Here is a 21,446-nt window from a genome sequence, read left to right on the forward strand (position 1 = left end):
GAATTGTTGTACTATGCCAAACCCCACACAAATGCTGAGGGCATAAAGTGAAGGCTTTTCCATTGGCTGTTTCTGGCAGTGTATGTGTTGTATATGAATTTTTATTTTTGACTAGATTAAATGTGAAAAAGATGTGGATAGGACAGTGGTGAAAATGAGGTTGACAAGCACAGGATAGCACACAAGGAAAAATATACAGGAATTTGCAGGAGAATCTTGAGAAAGCACTATAGCTATCTACATGTTCACAACATTAATTTACAATTTTACACTCAGTTTCATCACTATGCACAGTCACCACCAAAGTGATGAGTGACAGCAATGGAATAATGTTGTATGGATAATTGGACCAATTAATTGTGTCAGACTGATACATAGACAAAGTAGATAGCTTTGTATGGGGCATAATTTATTTATTTATTTTTTGTGGGACACGTGCTGTTTTTTTGATGGTGAGTAATGTTAGGAAAGGTGCTTAGAAATGAAAGTGTTAGGTAGATAGGGTTGGTTAGGAAGCATCCACAGACATACAGGGCAAACAAGATAAACAGGGATTGTGATGGAGACACAAGGTTGTGAGACACCATGATTGGGGATAGGTAGGGGACATTGGAGGTGCACCTATGTCCAGCATGAGAAAAGTGAGAATCTAGTCCTCACCATCAAAACTGTCATCACTATCTCTTGCAGCAGCTCCATTGATCAGTGCCACACATAGCATCATCTTTGCAATGTGATGCAGGACCCTTTCAACCCTGCTGATACATGCACCAAGACCCCTCTCCATAATATCCTCTACCAGCTCCTGTCAGGTTTCAAAATCACTACCTCCACTTCTACTGCTCTTGAGGGATACCACTCTACCTACCTGATATCCTTGGAGCAGGTAGGGCTTGAATTTGAGGCAACACTGACAAGTTGTGACCCTGACATGGCCGGCCTTAGGCATAGGCGGACTAGGTGACCACCTAGGGCACCATGCAGGCCGGCCTCGTAAAGGGCGCAATTTCTGTTTATTTATTTATTTTAATTAATTTACTTTTCTTAATAAGAAAAGTAAATTAATTAAAGTAAATAAACCATATGTAGAGACCGGAATATAAACAGCATTGCTACGTCTGCACAGGCATCACTGTGAACATGGAAACGGAGTTTAAAAAGATCAATTCTGAGTAAGTGTGGTATTATGAATTGTCTCAGTACTTTGCTTTTGCTGTACGGACGTTCTGTCTTCTGAGGCCATTTTCCCCTCCAGGTGCACGCACATTGCGCGGGCGTACGAAGGGGTATTTTTTTTTTCTTTTTTTATTAATATATATTTTTGGAGTACTGGTAGTAAAATATGCTTCTGTAGTGAAACTACCTGGAGTTCACTGGCAGAACAGCTATAGCACCTGTTTTGACTACGTGCTTTTCATATGAGAATGTGCTGCAGTCAAGAAGGAAAATCATTTAAGTTTCAAGTTTACATATATTGTGCTGTTTTTGGGAAGGGAGCTAACTGATATCAGGCATATCAAATTGGTGTGCAAGTGTTCTATAATGTCACTGTATAAGCTCGTAGTTTGTCTTTATGTAGCTAAAAAGATGTGTGTGTGCGAGATGTATATCATGCACTAAAGATATGCATGCATGCACAGTTGTAACTTAACAGAGATATCTCTTCCAGTTTTTTTACAGACTTACTGTAGAAGTTTCTTAAGTGCATGCTTCTGTTGTCAGTAAAGATGGGGAGATTTTGCATAGATTTCTTTAATTGGAAGGAAGTTTAAGAAAAACTGTCAAACTGTAATCTTACAGTAGCATGTGGTTTTGGTGGAATTAATATTGGTTCTGTGTGTTTGAATATTTACATCTTCAGGTTTGTTTAACTCATGTTTTTAATTTTCTGTGATTGGTGAGCTACTTCCATGTAGAAGAGGGGTTTGTGTTTGGAGCCTGCTAATTAGTGAGCATTTCTTTTCAAGAGATTTGAAAAGATTTTACATTTGGGTATCCTTCCTACAGGAGAGCAGCTTTCTACCTGAGTGCCAGCATGGATTTTTCCATGGTTACCATACCAAGCCTTTTTATTTCTTTTGCTTCTTCACATTTGTCAGGCGTATGATTTTGGTAGAATGGCAGGTGTTTTTCTATCATTGACATGCCATTTCAAGCTTTTCATTTTATAGACAGCAATGAGGTTTTTTCTTGCAGTTGGTAAAATAAATATGGGCGCTTCTCTTTTGCACTTGTCAGTTTTATTTAATTAGTAATTCTTACATTTCCAGCATCCATAATCGTGTAGTGCATAGAGTGCCACTCTTACGCTCCAAATACAGTTAAGTTACATCCTGCTTCAATACTATGCTAGTGTGAGTCTCAACCTTAGTAATGCTTAGAAGGTGCTGTTAACCTCAGGTCTGGCATTAAAGCTGACAGTGCCAGCCAGTAAGCAGCAGCAGTGGGACATGAAACAGCTTAGTTTTTACTCCTGTTTCTTTTTGCTGACTACTACATTACAAGCAGTCTTCGGTCTGAATAGAGGGATGACATGGGTTCCGAGTAGAGAGATGATAAAATCAGCAACCAAAGAAGAGCAGTATTGCTGGAATTGAATTCGTTCTCAAGTCTCAGTGAGCACCTTCATGTGTTGGACCCCTGTTTTACAAAATCTCACCAAGATGACCCTGATGCATGCTATGTAATATGCAGTCTATGTATCATGGGCAGAAGTAGGTTAAAAAAATAAGAAAGAACACCTGGGTGTGCAAGTCCCATGTTAAAAAAAAATGCCCAATCCTGGCAGGCAGACTAATGCAAGGAGTGGAAAAAATAACAGTGTTGAATCCTCAAGACACTAAAAAATTCCTACAGTAAAGTTAGGCCATGCTCTGGGGGAGAGATTGGCCCACCTGCTGTAGAAGCAAGTAGTAGTCCACAAAATCTGACAGGTCAGAAAATAGCCATTAAGATGACAGAGTGGATTATTGAAGAAAAAAAAGTAATTGCATATTGTTACTATTGTGCAAGAAGTCCAGAATTTCTGGACAGAAGATACACAAAAAGATTCAAGAGAGAGATTAGAAGAAAGAAAAATACTTGCACAAGATAAACTGTCAAAAGCTTCAAATGCAAAGTTGTTTTCATTAGTATAACAGATTCATGAAAAACATTATATAAACCAAGAAACTTTGGACCATTTGGAAAAAGAAACTCCAGAGGAAGTGCAAAAATATAAAGAATAAAATACAGAATTTTTTGAAAGGTATAACAAAAGAAAAAGACGTAGGAAAGAGAGAAATCTGATATGGTGCAGTATTTATGCAGAAAAGAAATCCAAATGAATCAATACAAAAAAGTAGATACAAAGATATTTGAAGAGAAATATAGGCAAGACACCCATATATAGATGGAGTGCTGATATTGCATTGCCCATATGATTGTTGATTATTTGGTGCATTATAAGGGCGATAGAGGTTTTACACTCCTGAGTATGTCCTTTGTATGAATGCCTAGTGACTATGAACTTGTTGGTCATTTCCTATTGCAATATTACCAACTTACCAATTTTTTAATGCAATATAGGCAATTAATTCTTCAAGGAAAGCAGGTACTGAATTTGTCGATGAAACATTGATATGTGATGTAGTTTTGCCGGTAGCAACCTCTTCATTAGGTATGAATTTCTTTAATGTGGAATTCAGATGATTTTACATCTGCAAAGACTGTGAGTATGGAGTAATATTGGTGGATTATAATGACAGAAGTCTTGAGTGGCCTTTTATGGTTGAAAATTTCTGAAATGGGTAGTTATTGGTTCATACATTTTGTTTCACTGCTTATTAAAAGAATATTTATAACTACAAATTTAAAACACTTTCTAACAAGTAGTGCTGTATTATACAAGGAATATAATTCAATGCAATCAGGAAGGTGAATCAAAGAACAAATACAAAGATGCATGCCCCTAAAAAATGTGTGCAAGGAGTCTGTTTTGAAAACAGCCCAATGGTAAACTTAATTCTTCACTGGCCAGGTGCATTTTCTATGAATGTGGGTTTTCATGCCGTTTCAATAAATATGAATTTTTCCATTTCAATGAATATGAGTTTCAAGGGCAGAGAAGTGTACTGCTTATGCTGAGTCTGTTTTCTTTGTGAGAATGTATTGTTTAGCAAATGGCTACCTGTGTTTGTGCTATTTTATTTCAATATCTGTAATGACTGTACAAGCAAATAACAGAACTGTATGCATGGCAACTGGTGAGAAATAAGCAAATAATGGAACACTGGAATGGCTGAAGAGGGAGCTGCTGCTGGGGGGAGAGGGTTGCTGCAGGAGCGGCTGCTTGGGGGGGCAGTCTGTTACCCTGCCTAGGGCCCTATTTGACTGTGATCTGGTCTCGTATTTAAAGCAGAAAATATTATGCAAAAGTAGTTTTATTTAAAGATGCCTTGTAATGTAGTTATTTTTCCTATGCATTTAAATAATTTAAGGAAATGACCGGAGTGGCTTTCTCGGGGAGTGACCCTGTGGGTGTGGCTCAAATAGGGGTGTTTCATGACTGTGGTGTGGGTGGGGCTTAAGGGGTGCCAGAACACTACTTCACCTAGGTCGCCATTTCGGCTAAGGCCGGCCCTGGACCCTGAAGTGCTGGCTGACTGTGCTGACATCTGTGCAAGTATGTTAGGCCTTGCCTCAGTGATTGGTGTACCTGTCTGCACTGTTTTTCATCAGAAAGTTATGCAAACAGCAGATTGTTAGTGAATTATAATCCAGCAAAAAATATATTTAAAAAAGAGAGAGAGGGAGCAAGGGTGAAGGGATACAAAAGAAATGATAAGATGCATGTCATGTAACAGTACAGCATGCTTTAAAGAACATTTACTTGGCAATACATAAACAACTATAATTTACTATCGTGCACCTTTTAACCATCCATGTATGAAGGAAATGTATTTATGTGGTAGTAAATAAACAGATGACACTGATCTGTTATGATAAACTGCTGCATTTCTTTCACTATGACAAATTGGACTTATGCATTCTAAGTTAATAATTCAATTACCGTAATGTAATTCTTCCTGACAGACTATTTTTGAGATCTTGCAAATAATTATCTAATTATAAAAAACAAAACATACTGCTTCTAGGTACTGAACCTACACATAGTAAAGCTGGCATTTTAATTGCTTAATGCAAGCAGCAACACTTATTTGGGAAGGCATGCATGCTTGAGATGACTGATGACATATGCCTGTTCTATTTGCTAATGCTTGAAGGAGTGAAAAAAAAAAGATTATGGCTTTTATTTTTACTTGACTTATACATACCCCATGCCTCTCTGAGGCAAGTTAATCACCCTTGGTGTGCCTCACAGTTTGCATCAATCTCTTCTGCAGCTGTAGAGAACAAAAAGAAGAGAAATATAAATGAAAGTATGAGTAACTCCACTGACATGCTAGATAATTACTGCCATATTACAGAAAGGATATGGCTCAGAATACTTACACAACTGGGAGGTGTTCCCAGTCCTAAATTAAACCTTCCTTCAGTTTAGGAGGTCTTGCGTTTGCTTTCTAAGGTCAATATAGTGGTGACAACATTGTTCCCCATTCCATGGAATGCCAGTTGCAGTGGAGACAGTACTGGGTAAGCTATTCCGAACCTCAGCTTTATATAGAGACAAAGATTAATCCCCCAGCAGCAGCCTACAGCTGTTGTGCTTCACAAAGAGTGTCACAAATATGCTGGAGTCCTCAATCCCTCACCTTGTGCTCTAAATTTAGCACCATTCTTTCCATTGCCAGCCATGTCTGCAAAAGTCAAGCGTTCAGACGATGTCTGAATTGGCATCTACAGTAATTCAAATCTTTTGTTACTGGTTTTGTGCAAACATGCACAGACTTGCCAACTGCATTTGCATAATTGTAATTGGATAGACCCTTTGGCAGACATATTGGCACTATTTACAGCAGATAGCAGTAAAGCTGTGAAAATGTCATTGACCTGTGTCATGTGTGATGCTACACTTATTGTCACAGTTTCCACTGTTTAACAATGGACTTTCTATTGGCATGACTTTTGAGGGTTGCTAACATATTCTTAGTGTGAGACTTAACCGATGTTAAAATATGTTTGTAACAGATGGGAATCAAAACATTGTAACTTAATGTATTAACTGACATTGCCGCAGAAGAGCTAATTTTACATAAAGGAAGTCTGACGTAATGGTTTCAGAATGAATGGATATATACTGCAGAGAAGCCTATATGTGAGTGGTTGTAATACTGTCTTGAAATGCATTCATCTGTAAACTCATTATTAGTGCAAGTAAGTATGGCTCACTTGGGTGCAGTTGAATGCTATGATCACGACAGGATGGTTTATGTTACATGCGTACTTCAGAAGACATAAAGGTCCTAAACATATAGCTGGGATATGTGAGAGACATGGTGATTTCAATAAAGATTTTGTGCCATTATACATATGCTGAAGGTTTTTATGGCATATAATTATCATCTTTAGGAAGGTGGACATGTCTTAGGTTGTGTATATATGTAATACATTAGTCATATATGCTAAAATGCACATTGCCATTATGCAAGGCTTACTAATCCATTGCTTGCTAGAATTATGCTTAATATTACCATATTTCATTACTGCTACACTCATATTAAACACTGTCTGACAATTTGCTTCTTACACCCTTTTTAAAAACAAATTTTTAGCTAGATTTGATCCCTTAATAGCCTGTATTATTTATCTAAATATATTGGTCTTAAACTTTGTACCAGCGATAACTCTATGACAGGTATAATTTTCCCTTTCAGTACTAACCATAATGATGAAGACAGCACACCATTGCTAAGCATGCTTGAGCTACCTAAGGCAACCTAATTTTTTTTCACTTTTTTCCTTAGTGAACTGTTTGTGTGATGCCAAGTGGAGAGCAAATGTATGTTAACAGTGTAAAACAATGGAAAAGTAAATATGCTGAAGTGTTTTATATACAGTAGTCACACGATGCTTCATGTACCTTCTTTCTGTTGATTTACCTCAGCTACACCTTGCACCACAGAGGAAGTTACCTGACAGGTGTAATTGTTAAAATGATTAATATCCAGAATGCTGCCAGCCAAGCAATGCTGCCAGGCATTTTTGAGCTATTTAAGGCTGCTTAAACTAAAATTTTCACTATTTGCCTTAGGTAGTGCACCCTGTTTGCCTGATGCCACGTGTAGAACAAGTATACCTTAAAAAGAAGTTAACTAGAAAAGTCATATTGTGAATAATTGCAATGTGATCTCTAAAGTGGATTTGAACAATGTTTCATGTGACTTACTCCTCTCAATTCACTTCAATTACACCTTGTACCACAGAATGTTATGTCTATTAGGTGCATTTTTTTAAGTAAGTACTCTCCCTATTGGAAGTGTTTGAGATACCTAAGGCAGGCTAAACTAAAATTTTCACTTTCTTCCTTGGGTAGTGAACTGAGCTTGCATGATGTCAAGTGGTTAGTAATTGTATATTAAAGTGGAAAATAAAGCAAAAGTAAACATTGTGAATTATGTCAAAGTGGTCTGTAAACAGGATTCAAACACTGCTTTATGTACTTTGTTTCTGTTGATTCAACTAAATTACACTTTGCAACATAGACAAAGTTACCTAACAGGTGTATTTTTTGAAAGATTACTATCTACAGTGCTGTCAGCCATGCAAAGCCACCGGGCATTTTTGAGCTAGCTAAGGTGGCCTAAACTAAATTTCTCACATTTTCCTTAGGTGGTGAACCATATTTGCATGATGCCAAGTAGAGAGCATATAGAACAAGTCAATGAAGGGAAATATATGCTATGAAAATTACAGAAAGTGAATGAAATGTAAAGCATGGGTATATGTAGTAATGACCTGAACAAGAAATGCATTCAAGTGAGCAATTCTTCCCTCTCATATCTCCATGCAACATCAGAAATGCACTTTGTGGGACACATTATCAGACCTGTATTTAGTGACATATGTTACAGTGGAAAGAATAATGATCATGTTGTTAGCAATAGTGACAAAAGGCAATTTTTAATCAATAACACTATGGTATCACAAAATGTGATTAAATATATATTCTGACAGTCATGTACAAAAGCTTCATGTCAGTTGATTTGAACCATGCATCAGAAATACTTCACCCATCAGCTAAATGCACTTATAACCTATGCCACAGAGAACATACACATCAGGGTTTTTTTCTTCCCTGAGTACTATCCAGAGTGCTGACTGCCACGCAATACTGACTGGCTAGTTGGTGTGACCTTTGTCAGCCTAAATTAACTTTTTCACCTTTTTCCTTAAGCTGTGAAAGTAATTTTTAAAAGAAGACAAGAAAAAATCCAGCATTGCAAAATTAGGACTGTCAAGCTCATATATATCACTCAATGTATTTGCAGACTTTATTTTAAGTCCCTTGCCCCTGACACAACCTGAGTAGCTGTATAGCAAATAGGAGAGACTATGAAAGCTGAGCGTTCATGCCTTCGGGGTAATCAGAGACACCTGCAAGCCATTAACAGGTAACACTTCTCAGTGCTCATTCTTGCTTGCTGATGGTGTATGCATGTAATTCTGTAGGTCCCTACACCATGTTTACATTCCCCTCACAGTGTGCAGATTTTGGCATACAGGAATGCTGATGATTTCACACCTCAACTAAGAGTGCTAGATCTGCACTATATAATGGCAATGGTGTAAGCAGTGCCCTTATATCATTCTGGGCAGACTGTTCTGAAACAGAGCTAAATACTGGTAGAATAGCAGAGCTTTGGGTAATTTAGCTAGTTTCTACAGTGCTGTATTGTCAAGGTATGTGGCCATTTCTTAAATCATGCTTTCATTTTGACAGTAAAAAGGGAGAAATGCAGTGACTGATAAGTATTTGTATGATTTTTATGTTTTCACAATTTGCTCTTTCCTTTGAAATAGACATTTCTGCATTTCTACAATTATGCTACTGAATGCTACATGACAAATGTAATTTAATTTTTATGACATGCTTGCTCAATTTTTGCAGACAATGGTATTGTAAGTATCTTGAGAGGCCTGGTGTTATTATCTGTGTTGGCAAGAAAAGGAAAATGTGTTATGTTTGTATATTTCAACTGGACAAAACTCCACACCATTGGATAAGGATGTTATAACAGTCTGCTATTACTGACATAATGCTGCACTGATAATTTCTAAATTGTTAACAAAGAAATGTATTGCAAAATTTAAATGTGCACTTTCTCCATTACAAAGGTGTTATAGAATCGGTGCTGATTATTGGGTTCAAAATATACTTCTTTTTATGTTTTTTGTTTGGGGGGTTGGTGTGGGGGGAGGGTGGATTGGGGTGCTTTTATATGAGAGAGGGTTGGATTGGGGGGTTGGTTTGGGTGAGTGTGGTTGGATGGGGGGCAACTTGTTTGTACTCATAGGGCATACCCATGTCAATTTGAGAGTAATTGGTGCTATAAAATTTTTATTTTATTTACATTTTCCACACTTTGTTTTCCCTTAGACTCCTCATCGCTTTCTGCTGCTGTTTCTGCTGGCCCTGCATATTCTCCTTGAAGCTTTGGTCTTGCCCTTTGCTGTCCTTGATGGAGCTGTTTCATGAGAACAATATTGTATAACATGGCACAGCTGTAAGTATTTCAGCACAGGTGCCCATGTCATACTGCAATGCATCTCCTGATATATCTAGACACTTGACCCTTAATTTAAGCAAGCCAAACACATGTTCTCTAATATTCCTTGTTTGAGCATGGGCCTCATTGTATCCTGGCTTTTTGGGGTTGTGTGAATTTCTCAAGGGTGATATAAGCCAGGGCTCTCCCTGCATCCCTTACTAAATGCCCTTGTGGGATGTCACCCCTAGCAGACCTGGTGTACAGCTTGCAATTGTGCATATGTGTGAGTTGTGCAAACTGCCTGAGTTACCTGTGCAAATATTGTAGATGATGCCTTTGGTATTACAGACAACCTAACAGCTTATGGACAGTAAACATTTTCTGTTGCTGTACCACCTTCCCTTCTCTTGCTGGGGCTTTTATTTCTATGCATATGCAGTCTATGGCCCCAACACTTCAGGGAAGTGTGCTATTGTGTAGGATTCCTGTAGGGTTCTTGCCGTCTACTGTGGTGTTCATGGGAAACTGATATGTTCTCTTCCATGTAGTAGCATTGCATATAAGAATTGAAGAAATATTCTAGAGGAATATGCATGTGTCACCCCTAAAATATCACCTGTGGGTCACTAAAATGCACCATTAACTAGTATACAATTTCCCTGGGGCCTGAGACGGAGGTGGCAGAGATTGCATATTTCTTCTAGTGTTTCCCTGTCCATCTTGTATCTGTAAACAATTTTTGTTTCATGGAAACCATTGTACGTAAAACCTTCTCTTTCTTGTCCAAGGTCTAGCCATAGCAGCAACACCATGATTTTAATACTGTTGCACATACAGCATAATAGTAGCAGCAGCGATCCCAAGACTTTTTTTCTAAGTCTAATTGTGCCTGTAATCCAAAAGGTTTCATTGTACATTGCAAAAGTGTGCACCATGTGAACAGGATTGCTTTATAGCTTCCTGATTAGCTCCACCATATTGAATTGGTTAATTAGCATGTACTTTGGCTCCTTATGCTTTAACTTGCATATTGCAATTTTCCACATTGTTGTACAGCTCTACATATTGTGTAGATCTACTTAACGAATACCAGATTGTGCTAACACAATTGCTACACTTTGTTAATGAATCCCAGCCACTGTTATACACATTACATTGGCCACATTTGTATTTATCTTTCGTTCTCTGTTAAAGGCAACTTGTGTGTACTCATAGGGCATACTCTATACAATGCAGCTTTTAATTTAGTAGTTCTATCATACACAAAAGATGGCTTTTCGCCAGTAACTGTTACTAATTCATTGTTTTCCAATTTCTCAATTATATAGTATTTATTTATATAAATAATAATAATTAATGAATAATTATTTATTCTAGAACAACCTAAAGTCATAGCCAACTTAAACAGTTTTCCTCTCCTTTTTCTTTCTTTTTTTTTTTTTTTTTGCAGAGATTTGGCAACATCAAAATTATTATCAACTGATATCTCTTTCAACAAGAAAATTCTGGGATTTTTCTGTCTTCTTTTTGTTTAATTTCTTCTTCCAATTTAATTAAGAAATCAAAATTATTACCACTACCATATTTTTGCTAATAATTCTAGTAATAAGTCTGTTAAAAATGTTCTATATAATTATACTTGTGTATCTGAAGCAAATATATTTTTACCATTTTAGTATTTTTATCTGAAAAAAAACATGTATTGCCCCAGCACAGTCGCATGGACTACATCTAATGGCAATTACCCACTATATGTACACATTGAGCATCAGACATAACACCATAATCATAATATATGACATTATGAACCTATTCAAATCTGTCACAACAGGGATCATCAACTCAGGGCACAACTGATAAAGGTATGCATACAAGCTCAGATTGTTGTCTCAGTGTATGACAAAAAATAAGGGACATACATCAGTGCAACACATTCCTAGTTCTACACTATAATAAGCTGAAAAAAGAGAAACAGCACAGGATGTGATGCAGGACCAGACATAATGCAGAACTTTTAATATCACAAGCCAAGTGTATTACTGCAGAGAATAGATAACATAATATAATAAATGGAGTTAGCAATGTTTATTAAACTGTTGGAGTCACTCTAACACAGTATAGAGTGATCACTCTGGCTCACACCATGATTTTCTCTGCCCCTACCATGTACAGAAACACTTTGTCTAATTTGCTTCACAAAGAAAGGAGCATAACTGCAGTTTGAATGATTATTACTTGTAGGACCACAACAGATGGGTCAGCAGTGGAAGTGCATGCATGTTGGAGCATAGACACTGATGCTTGATGGACAAGATTGATTCTGCTGAATGGTGGCCTGCTTCTCCCATGTGGCAATTGGCTAAGCACCATCTGGAGAGCACTTCTGTAGTACTGTAGAGACCATGGTTTCTACTGATCATGCCACAGACAGCATAATTTAATTTTTGAGCAGCCAGTGATGCTGTTAACTCACCATGTCTGCACTCCTGCCCTTCATGTAGCACATGCAACTTGTGCACAACATCTGTGGCACAGGTAAATGTACAGATGTCTGATCCCTGATGTTGCTAGGAGCATTCATTTGCCTGTTGTAGTAGACAAACACCCTTTGATACCTGGCCATAAACTGCATCTCATGCCTATGTCTACTGTGATGGCCAGTTTCAATGTGCTGTGGGGAATTGTCATCATCACATTGTCAGAATGGCTAGACAAGTTTCTCTCCACATCTGAGACTACAGCTGCATTCACATGACTGTCACCATCTTGGCCAGACTGTATCATCACATCACTGTCCTGTATGCCAGGCGCCAAGCTATCATACTGAATCACATCTGATATCACATCATGATTACCATATGGGCTAATGAAGGATACAGATAGTTGATATGCTAAAAGAAGACACAGATGACACAGATCAGGACAATGTGCTTACATCGCATGATGGATATTATTTAAGACATATAACTTATAGCTCACTGCAATGGGACAGATGATACATCTTACCATGAGGTCCTGTCTGTGTATGGATCATGGAATCTACATAACAGGGAGTAGACAGTTAGGTTACATACCCAATGAACATGACATATGTCATGAATACAAACAAAATACACACCTGACAACTCCTCCTGGGAAGATGGTGCAGTAGACGAGAGATGAACTCAACTATTGTAGGGGAAACAGTCAGCATTATTAATCACAACATTGCCAGCATGAACCATTTGAATATTGTTAAAACATAGAGTAAGTTTTACATAGATATATGACGTATTTGTGCAGTTAATGAAACTGATGTAGTCTGGCCTAGGAATGGGAAGAAGGGCACAGTATTAATAGAGGACAACAACAGGAGTAACAACAATGACATGTGTGAATGATAGTTAATAGCGTACTATTGACAGACTCCTACTATTGACAGTTTGTGGCTGTACTGTGGATCCTGCTGTGGGGAAGTAAACAGAATGACAGCATAGTCATGTATTCAGACAACGAGATACTTACAGCATGTTTTGTGCAACAGAATAGCATGGGCTGAAGATACTCACATGATGAACATTGCACCTGTTGGTCAGATGTCCCTTTGTTGAAAAACAATGACATTAATGTCATGTATCACATGTGTGATACACATTGATGCAAACCATTAACCTGTTGCAGTAACATACCTGGTCTGTCTGTATTTGCACCTGCATGGCTTGGGCTCCCACTGGATGTATCTGCAATGTACAATGTTAGGAAAATATCAGTATGACAGTAAACAGCAGTGCCCTGACATGAGGCTGTGGCAATAACAGATAGTGGTCACAGTAACACACTATGGAGACACTCATCTGCCATTGCCTGGTATTAAACAGAAATAGATAAACATGTGAATATTAACACAGGCAGCATTAAACACGATGGTATACTTTTCTGTCTATACTGCAGTTGTACGAGTACATGTTATCACATTTACATTCATCATCATCACCCTGTATGGATCTGTGTGCATGGGCTAAACCTGCTCCTGTAAATCAAAAATGACAATACATGAATATGTATGCAGCAGCAATATGGAATGATTTACTCTACAGACAACCAAGTCATGGAAAGCAAGACATTCATGTTCATCCTGGAACTCCTGTTTCTATCCTATCCCTGAGAATGTATTTCTCCCTTTTGGCTATATGCAGGGAAGCCAAAAATGTGGTGTCATCTTTGGGGGGCCACCAGCGGTGGCACCTCTTGATCTCTCATGTTGTCATAACCTGTTGGCTGCATGGAGGATCATGTCTGAGCAGCATCACTGACATGCCTCGCAAAATCTATTGTGACCTCCAACTACATTAATCATGTTGGTGATATCTGTCCACACTTCATTTCTCCAAACTGTATTCCCTGCATGTTCATGGAGTCTCAGTCCATGTTGTCGCAGACCATCTAGTATGATGTCATTTCCGGTTGGAGGGAACTGTCACTCCAGGAAAGACAATTATATGCACATGATCATATTCCTGTGGGAGTCCAGTTATACAGTCTGCATTTAAAGTGGAACAGCCTTACAAGACTATCTGCAAATATATAGAGCTGAGTATATTTTTTTGTATTATTCTGTATTATAGAGCTAAATTGTTGCTTAGATATCTGCTGTCTTAGTGTTCTGCAAATATACAGAGATCAGTATATATTTTTTGGGTTTTATAATTTGCACTCTGATTCCTCACATCTCTGTTGAAACTTTTCCCCACCCCCACCCCTGTTCTGGTAGTAGTTTAAATTTGGTGGCTTTTGCAGTGCCCGCCCCACTGTAGATTTGATTTAGGACACTCCCCCAGTCCCATCTCTTTACTGCATTCTACCTAATAAACCCTTTCTGCACTTGCTTTTAGTCCTCTTTAATTTAATTACATTTTTTCAAACTGTGTGTGGATTAATATTGCTACATACTCAAGTGTGCCAGCTTGCACTGCATGTGAATTGTTTTTACTACTGTTTTTGCTACTTTTGTGAAAAAAAAAATTGTAAGCCTGTTTCCTACCTTTCCTGTAATTAGTGTTCCAGATACAGATTTGCTGTATCCAGGACTATTTGTAAGCTTCTGAGCCCCCAAGCCTTTCTGTGTTGCAGAGAAGCCTTCTAGCTTATCAGTGGGAGTGGTAAGCACTAGGTAATCTGTCTACCACATAAGGAGTGGTTCTGGCCCAGAATTTGTAGTTATTGGCCATTTGGGTGGTCTTCCATCTCTCTCAACTTTCTGATTTGAAGGCCTGCATTTGCACTTGTTTCTGTCCTGTAACTCCTGGGCCCATTTCATTTGCTCACTCAAAATACAAAAAAACAAAAAAAAATCTGCTTTTACTGTATTTGTGTTTCTTCCTACTTTATTTTGCTTTTGCGTCATCTTAAAAGTACTCACTTGTATTTATTACTGCTTGGTGTAACTCATTCTAAGCCTTTTAGTTTAAGCACTTGGGCTTCAGACTAGTTGTTTTACATTAGGAAGGTTTGTGGTCTGCACTGTGGTGGCAGGACAGGTAGCCTACATCCTTCTAAGTTGGGAATTGCTGATTGAGGGCTCAGTGTCTGTTATTCTAAAAGTGTATTAATTCTGTTTTAAGGACTTGGGCTTCAGGCCAGTTATTTTACATTAAAAGGGTTTGTGGTCTGCACTCTTGTGGGAGGAGAGGTTGGACTCTGCCCTTCTAGCTGGGAATTTCTGGTTAAAGGCTTATAGTGCCTGCATATCTAAACTGCTTCTTGGTACACCTTGTTTGCTGTAGCATAGACTAGATCCAGGCCTGCTGAATCTAGCTTTGTTTGTATAACCTGAGCACTAATCCAGGCATTCTTTAAAGTATTCAATTGTATTTATTACTGCTTGGTAGTAACTTGATTAAAGTGTAGCTATCATTCTAAGTCTTTTGGATTAAGCACTTGGGCTTCAGACCAGTTGTTTTACATTAGGAAGGTTTGTGGCGTGCACTGTGGTGGCAGGACAGGTAGCTTACATCCTTCTAAGTTGGGAACTGCTGATTGAGGGCTCAGTGTCTGTTATTCTAAAAGTGTATTAATTCTGGTTTAAGAACTTGGGCTTCACACCAGTTGTTTTACATTAAGAAGGTTTGTGGTCTGCACTGTAGTGGCAGAACAGGTAGCTTACATCCTTCTAAGTTGGGAACTGCTGATTGAGAGCTCAGTGTCTGTTATTCTAAAAGTGTATTAATTCTGGTTTAAGCACTTGGGCTTCAGGCCAGTTATTTTACATTAAAAGGGTTTGTGGTCTGCACTCTTGTGGGAGGAGAGGCTGGACTCTGCCCTTCTGAGCTGGGAATTTCTGGTTAAAGGCTTATAGTGCCTGCATATTTGAACTGCTTCTTACTGAAATTGGTACACCTTGTTTTCTGTAGCATAGACTAGATCCAGGCCTGCTGAATCTAGCTTTGTTTGTATAACTTGAGCACTAATCCAGGCATTCTTTAAAGTATTCAATTGTATTTATTACTGCTTGGTAGTAACTTTATTAAAGTGTAGCTATCATTCTAAGTCTTTTGGATTAAGCACTTGGGCTTCAGACCAGTTGTTTTACATTAGGAAGGTTTGTGGCCTGCACTGTGGTGGCAGGACAGGTAGCTTACATCCTTCTAAGTTGTGAACTGCTGATTGAGGGCTCGGTGTCTGTTATTCTAAAAGTGTATTAGCTCTGGTTTAAGCACTTGGGCTTCAGGCCAGTTATTTTACATTAAGAAGGTTCGTGGTCTGCACTCTTGTGGGAAGAGAGGCTGGACACTCTGTCCTTTTGAGCTGGGAATTTCTGGTTAAAGGCTTATAGTGCCTCCATATTTGAACTGTTTCTTACTGAAATTGGTTCACCCTGTTTGCTGTAGCATAGACTAGATCCAGGCCTGCTGAATCTAGCTTTATTTGTATGCTACTTGTTTGTTTGCTTGTTATTTCCCTGAAATGCTAATTCCACCTAAAACGCGGCTTTGCAGTGCTTCTGTGGATCCCTAGTGATATCTGCATTGCTTAATGTACTTATTTCCTTGTTTCACTTGAAAGAAAGTTACTGTTTGTCATTTTTGCATTTAAGTTACCTGTAACACATTGCATTTAAGTTACCTGGCACTTGCTCACTAAAGCAATTATATAAGTCAGCACTAAAATATTAAAAGAACTACACCCTCACAAACTCCCCTTGAGTACCTCGTTCCCCATTGGCCCTTTTTTTTCAATTATAAAGGAATTCCCAATACTATTCTAGCATGTCCAAAGGTCAGTTGTCAATCTTTTCTCCTGTCCAGCTGGTGAATCTGGGAATCTTGAGGCAATGTTACAACTGGCTCATGTACACAGGCAACCCTCTCCTCCGCCCAACAAATTCCAACACATGTGAGAGATGCAATCATATAGCCATACTGGAGGCTAAGCTCTCTCAACTCAGTACTGGCGAAACCAGTCAGGAGGAGAAGGAAACCACACTCACTACAATTCCAGTCTCACATAGACCTACCACCACAGCAAACCAAACACATAAACACACAAAAACATACTCAGAGGCTCTAAATAAAAATCTGCCTAAGCAGCAGAGAACTCCAAAGCAGACACCCAAGCAACCGCTACCCCAAAACAAAACACATGCAACACATAGCTCACAAAGCCAGTGTGCCGAACAGTCACAGCCCTTAAGGCTAAACAACACACCTAATACACTTGTAATAGGTGACTCTATCGTCAGGCACACTGACGTCCTGCTCACCAGGCTGAACAAGGAGAAGGTCACGGTGAGCTGCCTGTCGGGCGCTAGGATCCGCCACATAACACAAGCACTCAGGTCACTCAAAGGCAAGTACAAATATGACTCAGTCATTGTCCATGCTGGTGTAAATGACCTGAAACGTACCTCCCTGGACTACATGAAAAGAGACATAGAGGAGCTCTCTGAGCATGTAGCCCAGGCCGGTATGACCATGACCTTGAGTAGCATCTTACCCTCACCAAGAATGATGCCACAATATGTAGACAAGATGATCAATTTCAACAATTGGCTTAAGTATTGGTGTCATTCAAAGGGGATCCAATGCCTGTCAGCCTGGGATGACATGCTCGACAAGCCACGATGCTTCACTAGGGACGGCTTGCACCTGTCACCCCTGGGCTTTCGGATATTGGCAAAGGCTCTTGATACCCCCATAGTGCCTTTTTTAGGCAAGGCTCAAAAGACAAACCCACCTCCATAGATATCACAAGGGATAAGAAACTAATAGTAATGCTACTCAATGCCAGAAGTCTAAACCTCAAGATGCATGCACTCAAAACTCTCCTTAGCATGGAGGACATCGATATCTGTGCAGTAACAGAAACCTGGTTCAAGGCTCCCGAGAACACCCTAGCACTACCTGGTTATACCTCATACCATGCTTTTCGGCCCCAAAACTTGGACCATACCACAAAAGGAGGGGGAGTATCAATATTCGTCAAAGATACCCACACCTCCAGGTTGGTGGCACAGCACGAAGCATCAGAGACTATCCATGTGCAACTAACAGTGGGTAAAACTGCCTTCCAGTTTATAGCCTGCTACAGACCACCCTCCCAAACCCAGGAACCCCACTCGGCCTTCCTGAGAACACTGGAAAATATGAAGGTCTCTCCAAACACCATTTTATTGGGCGACTTCAACTACCCAAACATAGACTGGGAGCATTACTCTAGCTCCAACACCCTAGCCCAAAGGTTCCTAGAATTTATAAACTCAAATGCTATGGAACAACTTGTTACCACTCCCACAAGAGGGGAAAACATACTGGACCTGATCATCACCAACATGGGGACTCTATGCTCCAGACCAGAAGTGTATTCCTCACTGGTAAGATCAGACGATAAACTAATCTCACTGGATATTTGCATCCCGACTCCACCCTCTGCCCTGAAAACCACAGTGAAAAACTACTCTAAAGCAAATTTCACACTCCTCAAAACCGTGGTGGAATCCTTCAAAGCCCCCGGGCCTGTGGAAAATACGGCCCAGACCGCAGAATCCTTTATAAACGGATTCTATGAATACCTTCAGGAATGCATGGATCATGCAATCCCAAATAAAACCAAGACCCAATCCTCCAAAGGCAGATGTCCTGTCTGGTGGGCCCCAGCCATAAACAAACTATATAATAGAAGGAGGAAGCTACTACATGATAGAGCAAAATCCCAAAAAGGGAAGGCATCTCTGATCAGTATTAACAAAAAACTACGGGCACTCATAAAATCGTCTAAGGCCAGCTTCGAGAGAAAAATTGCACAGGACACTAAGGATAATCACAAGGCTTTCTTTAGTTATGTTAGGAACCTGGGTGGGAATTCCCCAGATATGCTCAGAAATGACAAAAAATACACTGAACCCACAGACATTGCCAACATCCTAGCTGACAGGTTCAGCGCAAACTTCCCCCCCCCTCCCCACCAAAAGGGCAAATATTTATCCCAGCAGAGTGCTGCCTCCCCTGACATCTCAGATGCTCAGCTAAGAGCTGCCCTCTCCAAAGCAAAAAACACAGCATCAATGGGACCAGACGGTGTCCCGGGCTACATCCTACATGAACTCCAAGAAGATCTAAACCCAAATATAAAACTACTGTTCAATCTCAGCCTTACTACAGGATATGTACCCAAAGAGTGGCGTACAGCAACAGTGGTCCCTCTCCACAAAGGTGGTGCCTCAACGGATCCTGGAAACTATCGCCCCATAAGCCTGACTAGTTTGGTCTGGAAAGCTATGGAAAGGATCATCATGGACCTCATAAATAAAGATAGTGGGGACCTACAGACACTGGATCCTACCCAGTTCGGCTTTGTTAAGGGCAGATCCTGCCTCTTAAACCTGGTTGATTTCTTTGAAACAGTCACCAAGGCCCTTGACGAGGGGAAGGTGGTCCACACAGCCTACCTGGACCTCGCAAAAGCCTTCGATCCAATATCCCACTCGAGCATTATAGATAAGCTCATCAGCTTAAATATAAACACCTATGTCACTAGATGGGTTGCAAACTGGCTCAAGGACAGAACCCACATGGTTAGAATTGCTGGAGCCATGTCAGACTCCAAACCAGTTACAAGTGGCATCCCACAAGGCTCAGTCCTGGGACCTCTCTTGTTCGGTATGTATTTCTCGGAGGTACAGGCCAACACGGAAGAACTGTGGCTGACTAAGTTCGCAGATGACTGCAAACTGGGTGCCATAATCGACTCTCCAGCCGACCCAAGCATCCTCCAAAAGGGCCTCATAGAAACAGACAACTGGTGCCAGAGCCATGGCCTCAAGCTAAATGCCAAAAAGTGTATAGTCATCCCCTTTGGCAAAAACAAAGTGTCCACAAATTACCACATAGGTGGTAATCCATTAAGTACAGAAGAAGAAATTAGGGACCTGGGGACCCAAGTTGATAGCAATCTCTCATTTGACAACCACGTGGCCAAAGTGGTTAGAAAAACATTTTATATAGCCCACCTAATCATGAAGGGATTCACATCTAGATCAGGGGAGGTCATCCTGCCTCTTTACTCATCCCTTATCAGGCCCATAATTGAGTACAATGCCCCTTTTGGGATGTACCTTACCAGACATCTGCAGCAACTGGAAAGACCCCAAAAGTACCTCACCAAGAGGATCATAGGGCTCAAACAGATGCCATATGCTGCCCGGTTAAAGAAACTCCAGCACTACTCAGTGGCATACCGCCTGCTCAGAGGCGATCTGTGCCTGTCATATAAAGCCATGTCCAACCTGGAATTAATGGACATGCTGCACCTCAGAAAATCCAAATCCCATCGAGCTATGCGCTCGAGAGACTTGAACCTCAACACTGAAATAAATAGGACATGCTGGAGGGACAGATTCATAACCCAGAGGCTCCCTTCACTCTGGAATAAAATCCCAGTCCAGGTTAGGCAGAGTCCCTCATTGACTCTCTTCAAGAGGAATCTTGATAAGTGGATGGGAGATCGTAGGTTTACCCTGGGTATCACTTCTGTGTCACTGTTAGACAGAGGTACAGTATACTAACCTCGAAAAAGGGCATAACAAAATTAATTTAATATGGGTGGCGAAAGCCAAACACACTCTGGCTAGGCTTATAAATGCCCTAGGGCAGATAGCCTAGTATGAACCTATGAACCTATGAACCTATTATGTGGACAGTGTAAGTCACCATAAACTGTATGCTTTCCTGTGCAATGCAAATGTCTGTAAAACCCTGTCTATGAAAAATACTAATGTTACATATAAAAAATAACAACAATGCCTGCATACACAATAGTTGTAAAATCAACATAACTTGTTATATCTTTATTGACTGTCTGTGAGATTAGAATCTCTTACTATATATCTGTATAATGGAGTTCCAAAAACAACAGCATCGTGCTTACAGGTGCATGCATTTACATTAAAATACTACACAAACTAGCAATTGAATGACTTATGGAAAGTTTTGGAAAACCTCACGATCTGTAAGCAGGCCACAGAGAGTATGGATCTTTTGTACATTGCACCAGTAGTATAAGACTTTTGTTAAGAACCATCATTGAAGAATTATCCGTAACAGCAAATGAACATAGTACATACAGATAATGTCAGAATCCATAGATTTCTGTACCTACACCACATGATCCATAAATCTGTCTTTATATACTGTTTATATTTGCTAAGGAAATCTGTCTGTACAGGTCTATATAGAAAATTACTGTGTGTCCTTAATGAAAATGGTAATGCCTATATGCATAAAGGTCAATCAAACATCATTCCAGTAAGATACAAAGATTTCT

Source organism: Protopterus annectens, chromosome 2.part2, assembly GCF_019279795.1.
Source record: "Protopterus annectens isolate FY-2018-M chromosome 2.part2, PAN1.0, whole genome shotgun sequence".
NCBI classification, from domain to species: domain Eukaryota; kingdom Metazoa; phylum Chordata; order Ceratodontiformes; family Protopteridae; genus Protopterus; species Protopterus annectens.